Below are 19,160 nucleotides of genomic sequence, written 5' to 3'. Positions count from 1 at the left end.
ATGGATTTAATACTATTTAATTTAGATCGTATTTGGAAGCATGCAAAAAGTAAGCAAACCTTAATTATAATATAGCACATCGTTGTATGTTTGAGATATAATCGTGTACACATCATCCCAATCCTGTCCTTACATTAAGTATGGGAACTACACTTGAAACTGCCCTTAGAATTAACCATTGAAAAAATGAATGTAGTTCTATGAAATAAAACAAAAGTTTGCAACATAAAGCATAGAGACTATCCTGAGAGACCTCGGCCGCTGAAATCGCTAAATCCTGCATGTAGATGATTCAGGTAAGATATGATTGAAGCTTTCAACTAAAAGACAACACACTCGATTTTGGCTTTAATATAATGTATTATGTGAATTGAACACTACGTTCACATGACCAGAAGAAAAAAATGACATGAACTCTGTTAACTGGATATCATAAACTATTTGTCTTCGTCGAGGGTTATTCATGATTGGATATACATACAAGCTGCTTATGTACATGTCCGTCAGAAAGTTACTGTACCCATTAACTAGATTCATAAATCAAGGAAAAATTGAATAGAATGTATCACGAACTTTGCTGGGTTTTAAACTTAAAGGATTACAAGACCCACTAGATGTACTGGAGGAAGTAAAGATGATTAAAAGTAAAGTAAACTAATCAAAAGCCCGTTTACATCAAGTGTTTTACCGGAAATATATTCACGAACGAAAATCGTTTCGAAAACAAGTTGTTTGCTGAACAAACAATTCACATGAAGAAGATGGGAATTTACCAGCTAATAAATTTGGCTTTCAGAATGAGGTAGGCTTCGTGACTCAACGACATGTTTAGCTTGAGAAAACGCATGCGAACATACCACAACAATGTTTGCTAGTTCTCTCTTATAGATGTTTGCCGATGCCAACTCTTCGTGCAATTGGCATTCACATTTAATAGCAAGTTTGTAGATTATTTAATAGGTTAGTGGCTTATACTATACATTGTTTACTAAAAGTCACTCTTATGTTTATATCATATGTTCAATCTGGCTGTAAACAAAGACAATACAGAAGTTTCGCAACAAACAATGTCTCCATTCATAATTCTTTTATCTTTTTCTATTTCCATCAGATGATCTGGTTGATAATGCACCTGGTACGTGTTAAAAGAACGATGACCATTACCATTTATTGTTTGATGTATAAGTCATAGTCATACCTAATGCCCACATATGTCATGTCGTGTTAGTGCACCTTGTTGATTTGCTTCTCTAAAAAAGGCTTGCTTTAAAACAATACGTATATAACGCACTGTCAATTTAAGGATCTTGGGATGATAATACAAAGAATTTGTGCGGTGAAGAATTTTTAGGCCAGGCAATTTGGTTTTGGTTTCTAAAGACGACACATTCCTTGAAAAAAATTGAATAATGTTTAGTTTAGTTATATTGCAAATTTGTGAACGGATGGTAAGAACAACCACACAAATAACCATTTCAACTCGGTTGATACGGCACAAGTATTATTTAAAGGTTTTGCAGCTTTCGAGGCGTTCTTTATCATAGTTAATAAATCTTGGGCTCATAAAGATCTGCAATGTTTTGTATCGACCAGTTAATAAGAAATGAAGATGTTAAGCTATCGTATGACAGTTTATTTATTTTAAAGCAAATTGTAAAATCACGACGAAGGTTATGAATCAAATTAGGCAGCCATAATCAAATTAACAGAACGGATTGACGGGATCAATAAAGAACAGCATGTAAATAAATATTACCATCCGATCAGTTTGTTTTGCTTTTGACAAACGGGACGTTTTTTTAGCACCGACCTCAGCTTATAATCAATATCGTGATTTAAAAGCAAAACGCGTAATTTTTGTTTTCGTACTTAGTGTTCCATGTTAAATTATCAATTTTCTCATTTAAGGATCTAAAATGTTATTTTATGACTAATTGCTTTCTTCATAAGGAATACACTCTTGTCAGTTATCTTCATCATATATCAATAAAAGGAAGATTAATGTTTTCTGGTCATAGCGTTATATAATTTGCGAGTATATTAGCACTAACTAATTACAAATTTAATTCTGTATTTGGTGTTTTCAGAAAATTACAAAAATGTATCAAATCGATGGAATCTGTCTTTAACGGCATGTAACCATTGCAAGGTATGGGGGAAAAGGAGGACAATATATGATTAAAGAAATGTTTTGCAAACCAGTTGGTCAATAGGCACAGATAGGTAGGAACGTATGCAGTTGTTTTTATTTAAGTTCTTGATTTTAAAGGATGTTTTGTTATAAAACCTTGAATGATTTGTCTTGTTGTGATACCTCTTCTGAAACATGTATTGAAATGTTGTCAGAATCTCAACACACGTGTAACACATGTATTTGAAAACACATTAAAAGGTGAGATTAAAAGTACCATGACAACATTATATAGCTGTTTAATAGCAACAAAACAAAAACGTACAACCTATTGGCGCTTTGTGTGTTCAAAGGAAAAGCTGTCGTTTTCGTCTTTGTCTTTAATGTATATTCGTAATTTTTTAAAACACATCTCCGACTGATTGACCGTATAATTGAGATAAATTTACTAAAACTTTTAGAAATAATTATAACATTGTTATATGTAAATTAATAACGTCTATTTCACCCAACCAACCGTTTTTTTATTTATTTTCTGATTATGTATCTTTTAAATAAATCAAAATTCTGTAGTAATGGAAGTCATGCTTACAACATATATACATGATAATAAATTAAATAATGTAAATTATGTTTCTCGATTTATACATACACAAGACGTGATATAAATATATTCACATCATTTACGAAATGGCTGAAACAAGAATAACACAGAAAAACAATCACATTACATACAACAACTTATTCGTATTTTCCATTTTGTAATCAGATCTGCTAAATGATAATGCCGCGGTACCAGTCATAATAACGACATCACTTGACTTTGTTTGTATTGCTTTCGACTTAAAGTATTGTACGGGTCTGTATGGACACAACCAGATGATTGGATATATAAGTATTTGCTCTACGTTATGTCCACAATTTTCATTTATCTCTTCTGCAACGTGTAGATTTACTTCTGATAAAAATGTCATGTCTGAAACAAATGTCTGCTTTGCATTGTCATTTTAATGATATTTTGATTAGAAATATCTGACTATGACTTGTAGATATCTAAATATGACTTGTAGATGAAGCAATTTCGTTAGGATGTAAGAAAACTTTATAAAGCCAGAAACTATACATGAATGGCAAATTGAGTCATATATCGCATAAATGTAAGTATATTAAATCACGAATAAGGATACAATCAAGGTTTGAAACAAACACTTGGGGCATGTGAAGGTTACATAAACAGCCAGAAACGGTTATGCAAAACACGTTTTCAAATGTAAATAAAACCTAATCATACGAGGGCACGTTTTAGTTTTTTCCTCAAATAACGACTACATTATTTTTTTCCCTTTAATTTTAAACAGAAAATAACAAAAACACATTCCTTTAATTGTAAACAGAAAATTACTATAATACAACGTTATTAATTATAGAACGTATTCTGTTGATTATTGATATATCGTCTGTTTTATTGAAATGATGTAGGTTAAAATCATATCATGTGTGCTTAAATAGAATGCTGTGTGCTTGCCATAGTATGCTGCGTGTTTGGAATAGTGTGTGTGTTTGATGATATGCTATGTGTTTGTAATGGTATACTGTGCTGTGTGTTTCCATAGTCTGCTGTGTGAGTTTTGTGCTATGCTGTTTTGTGATATAATTATGGGCGTTGTTATGGTATGCTATGCGTGTTTGATGGTACGCTGTTTATTATGGGCGTTGTTATGGTATGCTATGGATGTTTGATGGTACGCTGTGTATTATGGGCGCTGTTATGGTATGCTATGCGTGTTTGATGGTACGCTGTTTGTGTATCATAGTATGATGAGTGTTTGCCATGGTACACTGTGGGTTTGTCATATTATGCCGTGTTTATGTGACAATATGATGAGTGTTTGCCATGGTACACCGTGGGTTTGTCATATTATGCCGTGTTTGTGTGACAATATGATGAGTTTTTTGTACTGTATGCTGTTTGTTTGTGTTGGTATAGTGTGTGTATATGATGGTATGCTTTATGTTTGTGATGTTATGTTATGATATGCTGAGTGCTGATCCAAGCCTTCTGTGTGTTTGTCATAGTGTGATATTTGTTAGTAAAATTATGGTGTGCTTGTATGATGAAATGCTGTGTTTGTCATTACACAAAGGTAAATCAACAATAAAATTTCCAAGTTTTTGAAGGGTATTAACGGAGACAAAATTCAATTAAGAGTTTTCAACCCTTATGAAATGTGTTCCTCTAATATGTATTTAACGTGTATACCACATTTGAAACATATACCTTTGATGGTTTCTAAGAAATAGACCTTAACAAAAAGGTTTGCCAAAAATGAAATGTGTAAATTAAAACATGAAGATGACTACGACAAACATATTGTAAGGTTATCTGCCTTATACAATTTGTTCTTCTTGAGAGGGTAAATAGCCAATAAATCAAACGTCAACAGGAAACATGCGAGGCGTTCCATTATAGATAGACCCATGCATACAAGAACAGAGAGGCTTACCTGTTCCGTGGTTGATAAAAATACCGTGAAAAACTACTCCTTATAATTCACGTTGATTGATGACTCTAAACAAAAAGAGATAATGTTTTTATCATGCGCCAAAATATATCAACAATATTTTAGACCATAATAACTAATCATCGGCAACAGGCTTTACAAGCAATATTGCAATTACTAAAATACATTTTCATAAGTTTGCACTATGTTTACTATTTGAAAGTTACAAAGTATTTATGATTTATGACTATTTATTATTATGACATGAAGCATACATACAAGATCGACGTTTTCCCGTGCTTTGCAACTGTTAGTTCGATTGCGGGTAGTAGGTACTACTTGACATATTTGTTTGTATTTAGCGATCATGCGATAGCTATGACGTGCACACGCAATATCTACAGCATGCGAACGATGTTATTGGAAAATGAAACTTGTCGAAATTTAAACTATTTTGTGATTAGTGCACTAAGAAAATTGGTCCATTTTTCAATAATTGAGTCTTACCTGTTTCGTTGTGTAACTGGTAAGCTATCGTGTTCGAACGCACATATAAGCTATTCAGTTCGCACATTATAGCTTTTTCGTTCGTACAAGATGGCTTTCGCAAAATCACGTCAAACTTATCTCGCGCGAATGTAATAGAGACACTATTTATGACATGATTCATTTTTTCCTTTCATAATTTGAACCATGCCAAGAGCTTTAGTTAACCGATATTATTTGGATATTGCGTGATATTTTTTTTTAATTTTAGAAACTTTTTTTCATTCGTAGTAAAATATTTAATAGAATAACTTAATAAAACATTTTTTTTTATGATCAGACACATTTTTAAGTTTAAGCAATGTTCATGTGTTTAAATAAGTATGACGTGTATCTGAATGAAGACTCACAAATATTAACAGTGAACTTGTGTGCAACCGCATACAGTTAAGAACATTAAGAACTTCACAGATTTATTAAGACATCCCGAACACAAGAAACAGCTAAGCTAGATTCGCTTTAAATGTGTCTGCCAATTTCAAGTACGCCGACAATATTTGCGGAAGAAAGAGAGTCCTTCGTTTGTAGGATTTAAATAATGTCTTCTTTGAACTTTATCTGTAATTTAGTGATTACGTGATGTCACATTTTCCTATTAAAAAGTTGTCTTCGATATTTATAGAAACTTTGTTAAACGAATAAACAATTGCAAACATTATTGCGATTTGATTTGTTTCTGTATTCGTGTATGTTGAACATATGGCGCATGCAACATGTGGCTGTTTTTTGGCTTTCGTAGCATTGTGTTTTAAATGTAACATACACTACATGTTTAAGTTTGGCGGGAAACAGAAACATTGAGCTCATGACATACCTGAATAAACTGCTATTGTGCCGGTGGCATTTTATTGAACTAAAAAAGCTGTTTGGTTACTCTTTCAATGATCCATGATACAGTAACAATCTTCTTGTGCAAGTTAACTAAAAAATCTTAATAACTTTACTAATACTTTACTACAACTGACACAATAATGTTAGTGTTTTATGCGAACCTTAAAGGGACGGTCAACCGCGATTGACGAAAAAAGAAAAGTTTTAAAATACCGTATTTGATTACAATTATTAGTTTATATTGATTAAAATATCACGACTGGTATAATACATTACTTGACAAAAGTTAATATTTTCACTATATTCGGTAATACAATTTCGCGATGTAAAATCGAAAGTACATCGCGAAAATAGGTGACATAACGATATACACACTATACGTAAGGCAAGTAGATTGATCATTTTATATATAAAATATACACAATTCACTACGCATGCATAATCTGCATTCCTGGGTTTACCACGTGACGATGATGATCAATCTACTTGCGTTATGTAAAGTTAACTGGTAGTTACTTGGTAGACATACCCAGAAAATGTATTACCAAATATACTCAAAATATGAAAACTTAACAACTTTTTCCAAGTAATGTAATATACCAGTCGTGTTATTTTAATCAATATACACTAATAATTGTAAAAAATACGGTAATTTAAAAATGTTCTTTTTTCGTCAATCGCAGTTGACAGTCCCTTTAACAAAGTTTCTTTTCATTTTTGGCCCGAATGTTATTGTTTAACCGTTTTACGAATAAAATATCGTAAGTGAAAAAAGATGTGTGCGCCAGCGAATAGATATTTGTTCGTGACAACGTATTTCTCTTTATGAAATAATGAAAATACTGGTTGCATAACAGGTTATTAAAGCTGAAATGTGTGAAGTAGAGGTCTGATGAACAGTGAAATGACATAACCATAATTACTTTCTAGGTAAGGAAGCGCACTCACATAAAATACATCGAAACAAAAAAAAGGAATCGTATGTATACAGTGTGTAGACATAGTTCTGCGCTAAAGCTCATACTCCATTTTTTTTGTTATTTATGTTTACCATAATTTGTATATATTTTGTGAGTAGAAAAGAAATTATATCAATATATACATGTATGTTAAATGTTCTAATTATCTGTATATGTACGATATTGACACAATCGTTTAGTATGTATTGAACTGTAAATTATAGTTGTATTCTATAAAAACGAAATGCGGATTGTTTTCATCAACCTATATGTGCAATTTCGGTCGCATGTATTTTATAATACCTATGAGGAGAGTTTTTCACGATTTTGTACACGGTAATCATATATAAAGAAAGCCTGTTCTATATATATGAAAGTAAGTGAAGTAAGTAATTGAAGGTAGGACCATACACATTTAAAAAAAATTAAAAGTTAAACATATTCCATATGTAAGTATTAACATGAGACAACTTTAGCTCCAGGGATTAGAGTTCCTGTAACATCAATATATATATCAGCATCAAACAAATAAATAAATTGGCTACGTACATTTAAAAGTATGGCTTTTCAAAAAAGTTTTGTCCTCCAAAGGGTATCAAAATCTACAGAAACACGTATTGCAAATGTAAATCTTTACCAGATAGACATAATAACGTCTTGCAAACCGTTTTTTTTTCATTTAATACAGTGAGCAAAACTTGTTATTTATATCTGTTTAAATGATACTGAAACTTAAGAAACATTAACATGATAGAACGTATTTTTCCATCCGCTAGTATTTTACTAAAAGCAAGTGAACACGTTCGTATACAAACCAGGAATATATAATGAACACAGAAATGACTAATGCTGTGGTCTCCACATTTGAAGAGTCAATTCAAACTATCGTTGAACTTGGTCGCTGTCAACGATGTTCGTATTGCTGCAACATGAACGTTACATATATAAACCAATTCATTATTAAAATCACACTAGAGCAGACATGTTATTTAAGATGTATCAGTTGTATGAGTTTATACATTTGCAGATAAAGAACAAGGATATAGAAGAAGGTGTGTTAGATAAATAGAAACACAAGAAACACAATAGCTGGTTTTAATTGGTCATGTTAATACCTCATCATGCATCCCGATTTCATTAACTATTCTTTAAATGCGAACTCAATGAAGCTTCGTTTAAGTTATGCCAGAAATTTAAGATTTTCAAGTGTAATAATTAATATATTGATGCATACAGTGAATATTATGTTGAATTGAATAATTTTGAACGGATCTGACATATTAAAAAAGTTTAAAATATATTTATGAAATATTCATCTAGCGGAAGTGTTTTTGCATGATTAATTTAATGCTCTATACTACGTCAGGCGGCTCAGTGAAACATTATATAACCCGACGCGAAAACCCTCCTCGACAAAAAAATAACTCAGTTCTAAGGGCACGCAGTACACATTCCATCAATACAAAAGAGCAGTTGCGTTTCTTGTACTTTATAAACAAGGGGTTAACGCAAATTTACTCGCAATTGAAGATAAGAATCCCAGGCAATATTTTGTTTTTGCCTTGTTTAATTAAAAAAGGTATCATGTTAATTGAAATGTAATTGTTTCGCTTGTATTAAATAGAAGTGATTATAGTATACAATCGGGAACTTCTCAGTGCGCCCGAAATCAATAGAGATTTATCTTCGTTGAAAATACGCAGCAAAATGACTGCTGACTGAATACATAGTTTGGAACATTCCTTAACGTTAAAGTGTTAGTGATTTATAACGCAATTTAAGAAATATTTTCTGTTGTTGGACCATTCCTCTTCAAAAAGCATTTCCGTTCTGACCGCTAAATCAACTTAATTAGAATCCGGACACGTGCAGTATTTGATAACAGTGACAGAGACTTATCACATTTAGCACGAATCCAATTATAAGGCACGATATAAAAAAAGGAGGCATGTGCACAATTCCGATCATACAAGAATCATTGAATAAAGTTTGAAGCAATTCAAGAGATGAAATGAATTCATAAATTAATACCGATAAGGTTCTCTGTTCTATGTCCTTCTATCGCTGGTGTTTCCTTGTATCCGTTAAAATATGTTTGTCTCTCTAAGTTGTATTCTTTCTATATGATAATATACTTCAAAAAATACTTTGCATTTTTAGATAAGTTTAAATTAAAGAGAAGTAGTAATAGTATTATATGTCTGTCACAGGGGGGTCAAGCCCACTGGAAGCTCCACGATTTTAGTGATTTTGAAGGCTTCTTCAACCACTTCTCGAGCATGTCACGCCTAATGTTCTTTCATCAAAGTACTTTCTTATTATGCTTAAAAGTGAATAGCTTATACGTAATACGGATGGATATAGCCGGAAGAAATGCTATATAGAAGAAAAAGAAGAATCATGAGTTTAAATATTTTTTAGATCTAGTTGCGTGTGAAACATCAAATGATATTTACTTAACTTTGGCGATTTTAGGGGGTCTACGCCGCGTCCGCCTCCCCCCTTGGATCTGCATATGTGTCATACTGCATACTTCATTTCTTGATAAAAGTGTTATATTTTCAAAATGTGCTTGCCTTATTCGCCAAAAGCTTAAAACGTATTGTTGTTGTAGTCTTATTATTGATTGCTGAACATCGCATAAAGAATACAGCTGCATGTCCTGATAGATCTGCTCTTTTGGATAAGAGCATATAATATATGTAAATTTTCAACGATGTAAATGTATTATATATGTATAGTAAATATACTATAGTAGTACATTTAAGTATTATATGCTCGCCATTTAACGTTTTCACTTACTAGTATTTTTCTTGATAGCCACACAGACAGTTTCAATGTATACTGTCATTCGTTGTATGTTCCTTCAGGTTCAAGTATGAACTATATAGTATGAACTATATACAAATTGCATTGGTAAAATATTTGTTAAAATATAAATATATGCATTGAGTAAAGTGTGAATGCTATACGTTTTATTTCATCCATCATGGGTTAACTGACTTATACATTATTTTAAATGTTGACATTAAAGATTTACATTAGAATCTCTTGAAGTTTTTTTCGATCGAATCTTGTTACTTGTGTTTATATTATTGACAGTCCATTGGTATAGAGAATATTGGCAGTTTAAGTTCATGTTAGAAATCAAATACAATTGTGGTATTAGTGTCATAGAAATGGGAAATTAAACTCGTCTTGTAAGAGAAATATATTTTGTTCATTTTGTTAAATTGGAATTTACATTGTTCAATGTTATTCAGACCTATTTATTTGTGAAAGTTTTTACAATATATTTATAAAACAGTAATATTGTGTTTCTTTTTGTATTCTTTGAAAAACATTTTTCAGCCAGCTAATTTAAAAAACGGGTTTGTACATTCATCAATATTCAGATCCTTGCCTTTTTAGCTACTGTATTTAATCTTGTAGATAATTCAGACAGATTGTAAATGTCATCTTCCTCCATTGAGGTGTTGGCTGAATCTCACCACTGGAGACACAAAATATTACCCATGTAGAAGCGAAATCTCACCCAAGCAGATTCAAAATCTCAACCTTAGACGATTTAAGTGATTTGTGTATTTTACATAGCTGTTCGATCCAACAACTTTCCGATGACTGATATTGAAAACATTCGAAGAGTGAACAATTTCAGAGCTTTCTGAAGATAACGGAGTATTTAAATATTGAAATATTAGATGCTGATAGCGAAAGTGTAAACGTTCATAAAAAGCATAATTTACTTGAAGAGACTAATATAAGATAATTAAATAATAATAGCTACATTTTCAGTATAAAGCATAACATAGAAACGCACAGTACGAACTTATGTCGTAATTCATGTTTATTTGCAAGAAAACATTAAAACAGCCGTGAAGAAAACATATGCTATAAACTGTTCAATAATATTTATAATTTGACTTAAATAACTTGCATGATGTCTGCTGCATTTATGATATATTAACAAGTGTTAAAATCTTCAAATGCCTACAGCACATCTAACTATTCACGCGTTTTTGTTTGCCTTATTCAGCACATCCAATGATATTAAGTATATCGAGTGTTAAGATGGTGTAATTTCAAATGTTCATAGCATGAACTTCAATATATAAATCTCACTTGCTTATCTAGTCTTGTAGAGAAGCAGCGTTTGGTTTCGCATTTATAGACAGCTACAAAGTATCGTTATTGGACGTCGTAATAATTTTTTTATGTTGTTTCAGTAGTATTCCAAAAGATATCAAACATGTTCAATAATTACTGATTCATTGATTGATTGTTAAAACCAGTAATGCGTAATATATATATTCTAAACGATGCTGGGGCAGTTATTGATTGAAAGAACAGCTCGATGTGTTTGTATTTAGATTGCAACATTCTTCTTTTGCGTATCCTTATAAATATAAGTGTGTATATCTAGAATATGTGTTTAGTCGAATATTGGTTATATTAGTTTATATGAAAATTGCTTATTTAACTCAAATATTTAAAAGATAACTGTTGCTTGCTGAGCTATTGAACACGTAAAAAATAAATGCTATTGTATTAATTCAATCTATATGAGCTGCAAGGAATAAAATAACTAAACAAAAACGACAAGATATTGCGTGTTGTATAATCTATCTTTCATAGCCACTGTACATAAGTGTAAAGTGTAGATCGAGCTTCTTTTTCCTACATTCATAATCCTGGCGGTCCCGGCTTGAAAACAAGTATGTCATCGCTTCGACCATCTTTATACAAAAAACGAGTAATATTAACACGACAAACACAATTTATAAGAAATGTATAATAATTATTATGTTTTATGCTTGGCATCAACAAGTTACAGCTGTTCGGATAAGGAAATGCGGCACGTTTGGTGCCAATTGTGAAACATATACGTAGGTAGCTGTCATTATAACCAATTTCATATTCCTGCTTAGTTTGCAGAAGAAAAATAAAATATTCTAAGATTCTTAATTTATCCCATGTCAGTTAGTGATCATGATCTAAACATGATTCTCCAGAAGACATAATCTATTCAATTTATATTTGAAGAGCAATAACGAAATGAATTGCACAATTACTAAGAGTGGTAACGTAGCATTTACATCGGTCAGTACAGAAGTTTGCACCTCGAACACGACTTGTTACGCGTATTATTGCTGTTCACACGATTCTCTTACACCAACACAACTTTATTCTCTAGCACAACATTTAATGTGGTAAAATTAAAAATATTGTTAGTTGGATAAGCAAAGATTCTCCTCGGCTCTTAACTGATATCGTTTGCTTTCCTGGAAACACATACATAATATATAATGAAACCGAATTTTTCTGCGTTGTCGTTGTACGTTTTGTTTGCTTAAAATTCAGAGTGATCTAATTCATTTAACGATGATCAACAAAGCTTCAATCAAAGTAATTATATGATCAAGAACAGTTTATACATAGCATTATCTGATTATGCTTTTTTCATGTTGTATATGGCACTGAAGTGAAACTTCGGACGTTAGCATTTCAAGGTCTATGATTAAGTGAGGAAGACGTTTGATTTAATACATGAATTGCAAGACAGTTGGTCGGTTAGAACTTAAACGAAAGAGCGCGCGAAGTTGTTTCAACAGTGAATGTTGCATCATTTATATAACTTGTGTTTAATTTTAGTTTGATACTTTGAAGGATTTCCTTTCTAAACGAATATGTAATTTCTAAATATGTTATCGCTTCTCACCTATTGAAGTTTAACTTATGACTAATATCCTTGTATCAAGGTATAATGGTTTTTGTAACAAGATATAAGTATGTATTCTAAACAATCCATATAATTCATTATATTACTTAGTATATTTGCATAAACGAAAATAACCGAACATTAAAATATCTCACACAATCGTTCACACCTCGATTAAAGAAACAACAACATTTCAATTATATTCCGTCCCTAAACGAACATGACAGAATTCAAACCAGCACAAAACAACAATACATGCGGCTTACGGTCGTCAATTTACTTTTTTCTAATGAGAGAAAATTATTTTTTTCTGGCACAAGAATCTGAACAAACCCCTTTGTATGGCGCAATCGGACGAATATCATTCAGTTTTTATAATTGTCACGTCCTTAGTGCATATGTAGACGTGCTGACCGTGAAGCACGCCGTGAAACAAATAATGAGCTTGGCATATAGGGCAGGGTATTTCGTTCACTCACATTGTAATAAACATACCAATTTGTTGCTTTTTTTTCAAAAGTTTTGAATGCAGATTAAACTATATCAATATTCGATGCAAAGGTTCTTTAAACTTAAGATTATCGAAACGATAACTTGAATTGAGTCATTTATTATATTTCAGTTTTTAATTGTATTTATTTGGGAAATTCTAAAAGCAGCACTGCGTGTAAACATTGAATGAATAAAAAAAATGTCAAACATATCATACATTGAATTATTATTATGGTTGCTCTTATGGGGGTGTCTGATTAAATGAATTGTTTGAATATTATATAACATTTAACAGAAAATAATTTACTCTGGGCACCTTACAATTTGTACACATATTTAAGAGTGTCGATATTCTGTTCGAACGACCGTGATCATGAAAAGTATCATATTCTAGATGTGTTAAAGCAATAGTCTTGATCAATGTATTTAGGTACATACAATACTAATCATCAGTAGTATGCAATCCGTTTCAAATTATCTAAGAACCGTAGAATAGGCCGTTATCAATTCATGTTTAGCAATCGTTTTACAAGTTTTATGTGAACGCACACACTGTTATAAAGATGGAATAAAAGGTAAAACTACTGTAATCCACATAAACACTTAAACCTTACGAATATTTCGTAAAAAAAATTCAAAGCCATCGCCAAAGTGTCAACGCAATATGTGGTCTGGAAACATTTCAGACTTTGATGTCGTGTAACCCTTTACTGCGTTTTAAACCTTTGCAGTTTTTAATGTTCATCTTTGTTTCAAGATTGTAACAACGAACAATTGTGGACATTCATATCAATAAATACCACGTGATAAATGGATTTTGTTTAAATATTAATCAAAACCAAAGACTTTGGGATATGTCATATTACGTTATGTGATATTTATTTAATCTTACACGACTATCTTGGTTAAATATTGAAGATACACATTATGTGTTTATGCTTCCTGAAAACTTTAATGCAAGACATCATTAAAACATTTAACACTTCTAACGACGAATTTTAATACAGATTAAAATTTTATATAAATATTGCAAATATATTGTCATAAATTTATCGTAAATACTAGCACAAGTAGTTCAATATTTCCTTTTGAAATAAACGTGTAAAACTCTATGATGAAATGTGTAATACAAATTTTGTAAATACAATATAAGTAATTATATGAATTTAAATGACATTTTACCTTACCAGATAATGTAATATGTAATGGAAGTTCGCATAAAACAATGAAATGAGACGTTAATGTCTTTATCCTTACCTATATGTTAAAGTCCCCGGTCATAGCTATATATGATTAGACACATTAATTCAAACCTAAACAAACAAACTTGCGGATACGGGCGAATTTAGCGGAGAGAAGGTAAGAACAAATGCAAATACATCTTTTACAGACGGAAACTGAGTTGCAACGCAACGGTTTTGCTAAATCTATGTGTGTATCTTCTATATGCTAATATAGTTTAGCAAAAGCTAAATATAGACATTATTTGCATAACTCGCGACGCTGCAATGATTTGCGCGTATTGCGTGTATTTATAATCATTTTTATATTATTATATCGATTCAAAACCGACTTGGACCAGGTTTTTTATGTCAACCTCGATAACAATTATATTTAAATGAATGTATGTAAAGTTTATTAATCGCTATACGATTCATATGCAAAACAACGATCTTTTCCGAAAACTGGGGCTTTAATGGAATTTTGATTTATCTTAATATATGGTATGCTATGTTACCCAGTAATTAACCTTACCCGATGCATACATTCGTCTCGCAAGTTATATGTTGTGTTTTATGAAAAAAAACATAAAGAGTTCATGAAGCTTTAAGTTTATGAATGCTCTTCCTTAGTTCTTGCTTTATAATCACGTAAGATTTAGAAGTAAATATTCTCTACATGTGTTCCTTACAGCACGCTTAACAGAAAAACAAGAAAAATTGATCGAAAACTCGAGAAACAAACGTGTACGCGTCACGTGACCATATATAACGCTACAAATGGCTTTTGGACTGAAGCCGCTGTTTGTTATTAACATGTTCTATCATGTTCACAAATTTAATAAAACTTAGGTAAATCGTTTTAACACATAGGCTTCTCATTCTATTTTTTATGTTATCAGCGATGTTGCAATACCGACAATTAAACACAAAAAAAAAGTAAATTTTCAGCAATAGTCCCCAACTTGATATCATTATAATAATAAATTGTCTTGCATATGTTAGTTTATGAAGGTCTGGTAGTGTGATACTTACGTCCAACCGGGTGCATCTGTCGTCGGCAGAGCTGACTTACGGTTGACTTTGCTGATGCGCAGTAAATTATTAAGTACACGTGCGCGATAGCACACTTTTCACCTGGTTGCGGAGAGGCACTATTGCACTTATTTAAGATCTAAATCGTTTAAGAGTGTATTACCTTTTATGCGTGCATGCACCATTGCGACAAATACATATTAACTAATTAACCTAAAATTGTTACCACTGCATTTGATTCGAATTGATAGTATTAACAAATAGACACAATAAACAAGTTACCAATATAAAATGTGTGACTACCTGGTATTTCCAATGTTTATGTTTTTTTAACGGAAGGTTTAAAATGTATCGATTTTTCCGTTTTATGCCTTCCCTTTAAAAACTTAATTAATGTGAACCATTATCAGTCATTATACGTTAATTGTGACGCACGTACGCTCTGCATGTTAAAGGCTTCATATAATTGTGCTTTTCGGTTAATGTCACTCTTGTCATTTGGAGTTTATTGTCCAACTTTATAATATTGAGACACTAATCGGCATAAAGACATATGTTACACTAATACAGACTTGTTAAGATAGACTTACCGGGAAATGTTAAGCCACCTCGTTACGAGATTGCAGTGACATTATAAAACAATTCGACGTAATGTGGGTTATATACTTAATATACAATGTATTTTAATGAACAACCTATCAAACAAATGGCTTTTTATATTGAATTTCGATTCTACGCAGTCGATTTGTTTTTACACTTATGTTTGTGATTTTATCTTTGCCAAGGATACCCATGAAACGCTTAAAGCATGTATATATAATATTCCACAGTAAAAATGTTAGCTTGGTTGTCGCAAAAATACATCTGAAATTGTGTCACATTTCTTTGGTTCGAATTTCAAAGCAACAATGTTAATAATTGTGCGTATATATTAGTACAATTAATTATACAAATTACAATGTTTGTAATGTTTTAGTTGCATTTTTTTTAAATATTATAGTTTATTACAAGATAACTATTGACTTATTACTGCTTGTCCTTACAGTGTGCGTAAAGCTGAATTTGTTCACTTAATCATTATGTGTTTTAGTGTGTTTATTAACGCAGAATTAGCGTTCGGGCATTCAGACCGTGTAACAATCCCTTCATATAACTGTCATCACAAAGTTATTAGTGTAATCAAAATTGCCCTGCTGGAAACATGCACATGTTTGAGCATTTACGTGTATTCGCAATTTCAATGGGAAACAAAATAAAATCAGAGTCAGATGTTAATCACACGGTTAACCGATTTATTCGACTACATAAAACGCACTGCAACATATGTTCATGTAAAATACGATTAAGCTGTTCAATAGTAGCACAACGGACATGTTCTGCAAGTTGCGCATTATAAACTTAAGGAATTTAATGCCATTTGTATTTTCTATTTATTCCATTAATGTTTTTGTTATAATAAGCATATGATCGACGAATTGAAAACAATGGGCATTTGTATCATTCAAAACATCTGAGTTGTTCTGATATATCTAAAACGAAAATTATGTTAATTGGTATTCTTGCTATCTAGATGTAAATATTATTGTTTGAAAAATATATTAAATTTTCTTGATTGTTTTATATTCACGTTACTGATATGATACTTAAGTTGTATTATGATAATATATATTTGCTTCAAATGTCAGTTCGTCATTTACAAAGTGGCTGAAAACAATAACAACACAGAAACACATCACAAACAACAACCTATTCATATCATAATCAGCGTTTCTGGTTGATAATACCCCATGTCGTGTCATAAGAACAACGGCGAGAGATATATTGTTTTGATTCCGTCGAAAGTGTCCCTGAAGTCTGGATTAATTTAAGCCTGAAGATAAGTTACTGGTAAACATTTTGTCCAGAATTCTCATTTCTCTCGTTTGCAACGTGGAGGTTTGCTTTCTATAAAAATGCCATCTCTGAAACTCGTGTCTGCAAGACACTGTCTCTTTTACGACATTTTGATGACAAATATGTGGCTAAGACATCTAGACAAAGTAATTTCTTTAGAATTTAAGGAGATGACACTTTGTCAGAAACTATGCATGAATGGCTAGTGAAGTTATACACGCATGTATACTTATATTTAAACATGACTTAGGATAAAATCTGGGTCTGAAATGCAATTAAACATTGAATAGTCATAAAATGCATGCAGGAAAGTTTACCAGTATTGACACAACAAGGTCATTCAAAGGTCAACTTAAGTTTTGTCAACAGAGTAAGCTATTTTAATTACTTGAATTTAATATAACAAGAAACCATCACCTGATCACAACGTTATAAATCGACCAATGTATGCAATAGGACATAAACTGAACGGCTTATATGTTACTTAACAGACAATATTATATTTAATCGTCTTTACAAGATAAAACTGGTATTGTTGCTCAATAATAAGTTTCCATCTGCAACAGGCTTTACAAGCAATATAATACAGTCTGTACACTTTTTTCACAATATTAAGCAATAATTCCAATCCAAAAATCAACACACTATTTATGATTTTAAGACGGTTGATGTCTTGTTTCAAAAATTGACATGATGAATAAACGTGTGGTCAGCGTATTTTTCTCTAGCTTTCTTTGTGTTATTTCGATGAAGGATAGTTGTTTATAACATTATAAAACTAGATTGGTTTGCATTTTTAACATGTCTTCTGTTAAACGTTATTTAACTGTAATGATATGGTCGTGAGGTTAATAACTAACACATCCGATAAATTCAATAATTTATCTCAAAATATTGACTAATAGTAAGTTTTTGCTAGGTTATGGCGTTCCTTACAAATATAGTATTACCTTGTTTTAGATATAAATGTTGAGATAAAAATCATTATTGAACCATTATAATGATTTATTTTGGGGTAAATGTTATTTGATTCATGTCGTGATACAATATTATGATTCACATAACTAAATGCAGCACTTTCTTGAATAACAACTTATAAAGTTTAAGAAATTTTAATTTCATTTGGAATATTAAATAAAAAACAAGCAATTTCGTTGAATTAATATCGCCCGCCAATATGCTTCTATACACAAAAGTGTTATATTTGACACCCCAAAAAGCATTTTTTTTCAAGATACAAAGGACCAAAACTCCGTTATTAACAGATGGTGTACAATGCCATTTGGCGTACATCATCCTCTTATGCATATATATATATATACTCATACCAAGTTTCAATGAAATCCGCCAAAGCACTTCCAAGATATGGCTCCGGACGGACGGACGAAAAGACGGAAGGACGGACGGACAACGCCAAAACATTATCCCTCCGCCTATGGCGGAGGATAATAACAAAAGAACTTAAATGTGTACTCACAAAGAAAAGTAAACCTGTATGCATCCGCATTCAATAGTAGGAATCATAACACTTTACAGGAATCACAAATACACAAGCAAAGCTTGACTAGAATTGTGTTTGTCGGGGAATTTCAAGGACGCCGACTTATTCGAAAGTAACAAAGTGCTTCATTGTTGATTTTAAAAATGTTTGGTTAAAGGAGAGTACTTTCAATAGCAAGTGTTTAAGTGATTTCATAATTTGATGGTTGTGTGTAATCAATAATTTATTTCATTACGTATCTGTTGGTTACTTTATACGTTGAACATACGGCATATGTAATTTGTGGTTAGTTTTTTAGCTCCGCTTTCTAAGAATCGTGTTTGACACATTAC

Source organism: Dreissena polymorpha, chromosome 2, assembly GCF_020536995.1.
Source record: "Dreissena polymorpha isolate Duluth1 chromosome 2, UMN_Dpol_1.0, whole genome shotgun sequence".
Taxonomy (NCBI): Eukaryota; Metazoa; Mollusca; class Bivalvia; order Myida; family Dreissenidae; genus Dreissena; species Dreissena polymorpha.
This window is presented reverse-complemented; position numbering follows the sequence as displayed.